Here is a 9379-nt window from a genome sequence, read left to right on the forward strand (position 1 = left end):
TACTTGAATATATTGTAAAATGTAATTTATTGCTGTGATCAAAGCTGAATTTTCAGCATCATTACTCTGGTCATATTTTTTTATGTGGAAACCATAATATATTTATTTATGTGTGTATATATATATATATATGTATGTATATTTATATATATTTTTTAAATAAATACTTTTATTCAACAAGGACTAATTAAATTGATCAAAAGTGACAGATAAGACATTTATAATGTTTCAAAATATTCTATTTCAAAGAAATGCTGTTCTTTTGAACTTTCTATTCATCAATGAATCCTGAAAAATAAAATGTATCATGGTTTTCACAAAAATATGAAGCAGAAAAAATTATACTGATAATAATAAGAACCATTATTAATAATTGAGCACCAATAATTGATCATTACAGAGCATCAAATCAGCATATTAGAATGATTTCTGAAGATCATGTGACACTGAAGACTGGAGGAATGATGCTGAAAATGTAGCTTTGGTCACAGAAATAAATGACAAATTACTATATATTCAAAAAGAAAACAGTTATGTTAAATTGAAATAATGTTTCTCAATATTACTATTACTGCAGCCTTGGTGAGCAGAAGAGACTTGTTTTGAAAACATTGAAAACCTTTGACCGCTAGTGTGTGTGTGAGATATAAATGGGTCATGTATGGCATTACAAAATGTAAAAATGGCATTAAAAAGCCATTCAATTAGATTTGCTGATACCTGCGGAAACCCTGAAGTAAGATTTAAATGATCAAATCATATAATGCAGTGCAGTCCAATGATGATTGAGAGATGAACAAACAAATGTTCCTCAAGAGATCCTGATGATCAGATTTGAGACCTAAGTGATTTTTCTAAAAAAAAAAATGTCTGGAGAATCAAGTAACGCGAAGTGTTCATCTTGAAATATTACTAACATATGACATAAGAGTTATTCAGTTTTAACATACGAGTTATTCATATGTTTACTTGATAAAATCAGTCAAGATTTGACTGCAGAAAGACACGTGAAGCTCGAGCTGAAGCTGGACGTTTGCACAATTACACTAAAAGAGCTTTTACTTGATGATAAAAAAGTCTAAACTATCAATCAGACGACAGAAGGCATGGAGTAGATTGTGTGAAACAGGTTTAACCGCAAAGTTTTGATCATGTGGATCATTTAGAGGCCTTAGGAAATTTGCAGTAAGTTTTGATAGGGTTAACTAACATGTTTGTTTTCTCCAGGTCTTATATGAGCTTTTGAAGTGTAACTACAACGTCCAGGAAGCTCTTAAACGGTATCGCAGCAAAGACAAATCCTCAAAGGGTGAGTGGAAATATTGCCGTTGTTTTGTTATAGCAGAGTTGTTGAAATAAGTGTTGAAAAATAAACTAATATAAATGTAATTATTTAGACGAGATGCTCCCGTGGTCTGAAGAAGAATGCCGAAATTTTGAACATGCTCTTCTGTTGTACGAGAAGAACTTCCACCTCGTTCAGAAACACAAAGTAAGACGGCGTCTTTTCTCCTGCATTTTTGAACGGTTGTCTTAGATATTTAAATGCAGTTTTGAGTCAGTATTTACATAAATCAGATGTCACTCATGTTAAATACAACATGAAATTCCATTAACATATTATATACATGCTTTTCTAAGTTAAACTATGAATTTTCATAATTATGATGAATGTTCTATGGAAAATGATGTAGGGTGGGTCTTTATTTTTTCCATTGGGATTTGATCGGTTTAAAAAATGCAGTGTTAATTTTGACGGCAAATCTTGTCATAGTCTTTTGGCTAAAATGGCATTTAGTTTTAGTCATATTTTAGTCATCTGAATTATTTTAGTCGACTAAATCTGCAGTAGGCTAAAATCTAATGGGTTTAGTTAGTGTAATGGATTTAACCATTTCTCTAACATTTTCCAAACTCATTATATAGGTTTGATATTAAGGTTTTATCATGCAATATAGACACATATTTAACTGCTGTGACACACACAACATGCCTTTATATTGAAATGAAATAAAACCACTTCTCATAAAGAAACAAGAACATGATCCTCTTTTCAATTAAATACCAATGGTTATATATTCATTCTTTATAACAACTTGCCACATTCTTCATTCTTTCAAGCAGACATATTTATTTATATAAATAAATTTAGATCAATCCTTATTAGGGTTACTAAAGTCATTCAGTAAAAATCGTCCCTCCCTAACATTTTCGTCTCGTTTTTATTCTTTGACGAAAATGTCAATAGATATTCGTCATAGCTTTTGTCATTCAAAACAAGTTTTTATTTCATTATAGTCTCGTTTTCGTCGGTGAAAAAATGTCGTTGGCGAAAATTTACACTGTGGAAAATCATTTAAATGACATTACAGCCTGACATTTTTTCAGTGTTCACAGCCTTTATGCAAGCAGAGACATTGTTTTGCATCATTTTGCACCAATAATGCCTGATTATTAAGTTGCATGTAACTTTTCTTTCAAGGTCAACACACGAACGGTGGCAGAATGTGTTGCGTTTTACTACATGTGGAAGAAGTCCGAGCGATTCGACTTTTTCGTCCAGCAAAACCGATTCGGGAAGAAGAAGTTCAGCAGTTATCCTGGCGTTACGTGAGTTTCGTAATGATCTTCTGTTGAGTGGATGATAAAATGTTCAGTGTGAACTAGGGCTGCTCGATTATGACAAAAATCATAATCACGATTATTTTGGTCAATATTGTAATCGCGATTATTAGTGGGCCATATGACCAAAATACTAGTTATAATTTATAATATTAGTTAAAAAAACAACAACAAAGGTCCTCAAAATTATTGAAAATAATTAAACTGTTATAAAAAAGCAAAGGAATACAATAGAATAAAAAATATACAAATGAAACAAACTCTGCTTTAAGTTTTTTTTAATGCAAGTTTAAAGTATTCAGTTAACGGCCTACTAGAGAAATTGAATAACCTAATGTAAAATAAAACAGCATAGTCTTCATTGTAAGAATTAAACTTCCTTTGTTTCTTATTAAAGCTACAAAAGTCCTTCAGTCAAGAGCAGTGAGTGATTTTGAATGTCTTTTGATGTTTGATTAATATTAAGCACACAGTCACAGCAGGAAAATAGCCCGCTGTCACTTTAAGAGCCACACGGATCCAATTTACTGTTACACAAGTATTTTCATTCTTAACTCTTTACATTCATTTATTACATAATCGACGAGGGTTTGCGTGAATAATATAATCAAACATAACAACTGAATTTCGATGAATTGCACAGCCCTAGTGTGAACCTGATACAAAGCGATAGGCGTTTTATAAGCGAGTCTAGTCCAGTTCTCTGGAGCTTTGAATGCTGATTTGCTCTCCTCATGGCCTCTGCAGGGATCTGATGGACCGGTTGGTGGATGAGGCCGAGGGTTTGGTGGATGGATCTGCTTCTGTGTGCTCCAGCGGCAGCGGCAGGATAGAGCCTCCAACTGAACAACAGCTCAACCTGCTCAACTCCATCACAGCCAGTGATCTCTCCGGTACATTACTAAACATTTTTAGACATGCTTTTACCTCATTTCTGTTTTAATGCTTTGACAACAGCCTTCTATTAATGTGTAAAGCAATAAGCCATTGTGGCTTATTGATTTTATACATGTTTAACTACAACAGCAATATAAAATGTCAGTGTTCAATAAATAAAATACAAAAAATAAGTGATAGACTAATTTATCAGCCATTGGCTGAGCCAGTCTTTTCCTGACGTTTGTGATGTCAATGGCTGGGCAAATTATGTTTTTTTGTTTTTGTTTTTGTTTTTTTTCTCCCACCATTCTCAATATTACTATTGAATGAATATTGGGGGAAAAATATATATATATATATATATATATGTGAAGGACCTAAGCAGGGCTCCAGACTGCGACTAATTTGCGACCAGAAATATTAATTTGTGAGTGATATTTTTGTTGAGATCGCCACTGGAGACTATATAAATTTACATGTTATGACTTAAAAATTTGCATGTAATGCCTTTTTTCCTGCTTGTTTTGCGATCACATCTTTTCTTATGCCGACGTAATAAACCGAGACGATACGCATCAAAGTTTTAGTGGAAAAAAAAAAGACTTTCAAACAGTCCTCATCTCTGCCGAACAGCAGTGTTGACTGCACTCTTGCTGAAAGCAGCTCCAGCTGTGCAGCACGAGAGAGCGAGAGTGACGGAGATGTGTGAAGTACAAGTGCAGAAAAGCAGTGTCTATTTCGTGCACAACTTGAACAAACTACAACAGGTAAAGCTGTCAGCTGTGTGGATATTAACAATTCTCGTTTATAATCGATACTAATATGGCTTCTTGTTATCAGGATCTTTAGTCTATATGCTGTGTTCTGTTAATGCGTGAGCTTCATATTTGTAGCGCACTTGCCGTCCAATAAATAAATAAATTATAAATAGTCACTAAAACAAATTCCTCGTATGTATAAACATACCTGGCAATAAAGCTCATTCTGATTCTGATAATCACAATAAGCTTTGTGGTCTGTAGGCATTTTATAAGATACAGTACATCTTCCTGAAAGACCTCATGTAATCGCTCATTCAGTGTTTCAAACCGCGGAAATAGTGTAAAGCTTGTAAACAATGACACTTAATACATTTACCTCAGAATTACCAATAATCAGTCGGCTATAAAAAAAAAAAAAAAAACAACTATAAAGAAAAGCATTTTGCTAAATATATGCACTATATTGCTCATTCATATTTTTACTTAACCTGTTGTCTACATAAGAAAGAATACAAACAGACTGGATGTGTGACTAGGGCTGGGTATCGAGTTCGATACTTTTTAGGCACCGACCGAAATGCCTCGATACCATCGAGTATCGAAAAACGTCTCGTCGTTCGGTACCAAATTTCGATACCTAAGGGGTTAATCTCATCAGCGTCAGTGAGCCAATAAAGCGTGCAGCACTAGCCGGTGTGTTCGACCAGAAGAGGTGCGGCACAGATCAATCAGTGTTTGACATCCGCGAGAGCGATTCGAAAGCGCACTGTGCAGTCTGCTCTCGTGGTACTGTAATACCCCGATCGGTCTGCACAGTCAGTCCGCGTCAAGTCGAACACACCTACTAGTTTAAGTTGGAAAAGACTTTAGTTGCCACTTTAAGTGAACCTTAGTTCCCAGGACATCTTCAAGATGGATTGAAATACTGATGCTGTAAAAGGAGGGGAGATAAACACATGACCGTATGACTGAAATGTTAAGGTGTTTAAAAAAAATAAAAAAAATAATAATATAGCTGCAAGTAGCGATTACCAGGGTTCAAGCATTTAAAGCATTTAAGCAAATATGAAAAAGGACAGTACATGTCATTTAGCAAGCCTGTAACCACCTAAATCAATTATTTAAAAAAGGCATTTATGGCAAATCCAGCTAATTACCATAGAAATATTATGATTTTTAACATTTATGACTGTTATAGCACCACCTATGGTCGAATTTCCATAAAATGTTGCATGCTTGTTTAGAATCAAATCTCGCATATGCTCACCTTGTTTCATGACGTTTTGAGCTTTCGTTTTGGATTTATAGGCGTTTGGGTATAATTGGACATGCCCCTTTTTAAAATGACCCTGTTATAGCAAAAAGTGGACAAAATTCCACTTTTTTAAAATAATTATTAATCTAGAGAGTCCAGAGAATATTACTGCAGTGGTTTGATCGAGATTGAGCAAAAAACCTAGGACTAGTTCGCAAAAGTAGGTTTTTAACATAATTGAGAATATTTAATGAACGATTTGATTGACAGCATTAGTCCCAGAGGCAAAGTTGTTCAGAATGAGGAGATCTATCATATGACATGAAGATCTTGTGCTTTTGTGAATATATGAACATGTTCTACAATTTGAGGTCATTTTCTATAGAAATAATGTATTATTTGAGTCCTTTTTAACTGTTATAGTGCCAACTATGGTCCGATCTCCATTAAACTTTGCATGCTTGTTAAGAGTCATCCGAGACATGTTTTCACCAAGTTTCGTAAAGTTTTGAGTTTTGTTTAGGTTTTATAGGCTTTTGGGTACATTTGATCACACCCCTTTACTAAATGACCCCGTTAAATCTAACTAAAGAACAAAATTCAACTTTTTTTTGATAATTATTGATCTAGAGAGTCCAGAGAATATTACTGCAGTGGTTTGATCGAGATTGAGCGAAAAACCTAGGACTAGTTCGCAAAAGTAGGTTTTTAACATATTTGTGAATATTTAATGAACGATTTGATTGACAGCAATGGTTCTTGACGCAAAGTTGCTCATTATGAGATCTATCAAATGATATGCATATTATGTGGATGTGTGAAACGCCACGTGATTACAGAGCCATAAAACTCAGTAGCGCCAACTAGTGTCCGATTTCTTTCAAAATTCTTACAGACCTTTAGGGCCATGAGTCGAACATGCCCACCGGGTTTCGTTCCGATCGACCTCCGTTAACCTTGTCAAATAGGTGCTTAAAATTGTTTAACCAATGGCGCCCATGTTTTTTGAGATATGCGAATGTCCTCATAGACACTTGTGCCACTTCAGACAAAGACACTGCATACCAATTTTCAAGTCGATCGGACCAACGGTTGCGAAGGTATAGTCGTTTTTATGTTTTTTCCATCTTATAGCGCCACCAAGTGGAAGAACTGCGCAATTAAAGATTGAGCTCATACACATGTGTACCGAGTTTGGTGAAGATATCTCATTCTGTTCAAGAGTTATAGCTACAATTAGCTATTGGCTAACGTTAGCATAGAAGTTTTTTTGCGTACTGTTGCGCACGAAAATCAAAATATCAACTTTTTTTTGATAATTATTGATATTCAGTGTCCAGAGAATATTTCTGCAGTGGTTTGGTTCCGATCGGGTGAAAAACCTAGGACTAGTTCGCAAAAGTAGGTTAAGGACATAACTCAATTTTGTGGAAAATCTGTCGGAAATTTTTGAGTCTACGACAAACGGCTCACGAGCTAGGGCCAAAAATGTCTGAAATTTTTGTTTTTTGCGCTGTAGCGCCCCCTTTTGGCCGATTGGGGCGAGCCTTTGGATCTGCGTAGCGAGCAATACTACTACGATCTGACCAAGTCTCAGCTCTTCTAGGCCTTACGGTTTGGGCTGCACGATCAGTTTTACTGGAGAAGAATAATAAAAAATAAAAAAATCCTTACAATTACAATAGGGTTTCAGCACTACGTGAAAAAATATTTTAAAAATTATTATGACATCAGTGATGTCTAATTGTACAGACCTAAATCTTGATTAATACAGCCATTTATTTTCCAGTCTTGAATTTTTGGAAGTGTCATAAGCGTGTCCGAATACTGTGGAAAACTTGAAGTCGCATACTTCAGCCGACAGCAAGGGGTTTTTCTAAGCCATCATGACGACTGGCTGTCAGCTCAGCCTCTCCTCTGTGGTTCCCATCAGTGTTTACAGCTCACCCTTCGTCTGAAAGGCATTTACGACCACTGCTTCGTTTCGTTTTGCACCATTCGAGCACAAGAACCCGGAAAGTTCAGCCCTGGGAGATTTTCTGCTGTTTTGATGGACTGCAAAAACAAACCTACGAACAATTGCAAGTGGTTCTAGCAAATACATAGGCCCTAAATACAATAGAGGTATTACGACGTGTGTGATTTTTCTATTTCTGCGCATATTTATTAGTGTTCCTCTTGCTTTACCAGTCTGCGTTTGGCGTATTTATTGCAATGAAGACAATTGGACTGCATTATGGTCGTTTTTTTTGTTTCCCGAAATGATTGTGAAATACTGGCACATGTTTTTTTTCCCGATTTGTTTCGACATTTCGAGATCACTATTTATTTAAAAAAAAAAAACGTTTTGCAGGGATTTCTCGCCGCGGGAACAGAACCGACGCGCCGGTTTACCCGTCTGTTCCCTTCAGTAACCGATTATGCAACGTTGTAAATGATTTCTGCTCGTTTGCTTTCCAAGTCCTTAGTGAAGGCCTGCAAGCACTGACCCGACGTTTATCTATGCATCAAGTATCGCTTACAGATGAAACGGATCATTTCGGACCTCGTTTGCTTGTTTTTTTCTCCAGCTTTCCTGAGTTTTATTTTACACGCTCTCGTATGGCAATAATATGTAAATATGTACAGATACCACATACCTTCCCATTTTTTTCTTCCTCGGCTAACAGACTTGAACTTGAAGACTTGCTTTTGAGTCTGCGTATGCCACAAGAATGCCTTCTCGACTTTACCGTTCTTTTGACGCTTTTCCTCATAAGAGATTTGCTTAAGAAGAGAGTTATTTATTTATTTATTTATTCACTCAGCTGCAAGTGTGTTAGCGTTCTGTACACGAGTGAAATACGGCGTCCTCCTCTCCGCCGGAGACGAAGGGCTAGCTGAATGTACAGTATTATCACATCTTAGGGATTTACTGAACTCGAATGTCTCACGGTTAAGGCAGAAGCCCGGTTTGCAGTATTGCCTTAACCTTCATTCAAAACTTGGGAGGATTTTCAGGACGGCGATCTTTTTGGACGGCTCATGCTGTGTCTGTAAAATTGTTTCCTCGTACCTGTGGCCAGAATCCTCCATATTTTATTTTTTAATTTTTTTGGTCTTGACATACTTGAAGGATGTGTATTGATCAATTTAAATACAATATTCTCCAATTCAGTCCTGTAGGTTGTGCAATTCATTTCTTCTGTCCCTACGAGAATCGAAAAGAGCTTTAGGAAATTGTGTTGGTGCAGTAATTTATGTCCAAAGTTTGTATAAAAAAAGTTAATAGCTTAAAATTGAAATTGTAATGTAGTAATGGTTGTCTGCTTCCAGGGGAAAAAATGTACATTGAAAAACCTTCCCTTATCTTTGGAATGTTTTATGCTTTATTTTGTTTCATATTCAATCGGTTTTCATTCACTTTCGTGCTTTTTGGAGGGGGAAAGTTACTAGTTAAAGTTCCGTTTTTCGACAGATTTTGATGTAATAAAATTCTAATGGTAAATAGACAATCAAACGGCGATTAATATTGGAAAAGGACATTTTATCATTCTTAATGTTTGTACATAGACACTGTTCTTGTTTTGTTGGTTTTTATTTTGTATTTTATGTTGTACTTAACTGGCAAACCGTTCCAGAAATAAAGTTCTGGAGATATTATAACTGTGTTGACGAGTTCAATCATAAACTTGATCAAATTTGATGATCTTTATTTGCAGTAACGATGCGTCGTAAGACTGTCGTGATTGATTTTTGTAGAGGAAATTGAATTTCTATGATATATGTCAGTTTAATTATGTGATCAAAGGAAAAAGGAGTTTGGTTTAACTTCCTCTTATGTTTTTTCGCAAACGTCTGATTAGAGCTGCACGATTCTGGA

At 35.6% G+C, this 9379-nt stretch overlaps 1 pseudogene; it reads left to right on the top strand.

Annotated features, from left to right (window-relative positions):
- Positions 1 to 3771, top strand: part of LOC107733288 (mesoderm induction early response protein 3-like) — a 9640-nt pseudogene extending 5869 nt beyond the window's left edge.
- The last annotated feature ends 5608 nt before the right edge of the window (positions 3772 to 9379 follow it).

The sequence above is a fragment of the Sinocyclocheilus rhinocerous genome, unplaced genomic scaffold, assembly GCF_001515625.1.
Source record: "Sinocyclocheilus rhinocerous isolate Xijiao unplaced genomic scaffold, SAMN03320098_v1.1 scaffold3113, whole genome shotgun sequence".
In the NCBI taxonomy this organism is placed as follows: Eukaryota; Metazoa; Chordata; class Actinopteri; order Cypriniformes; family Cyprinidae; genus Sinocyclocheilus; species Sinocyclocheilus rhinocerous.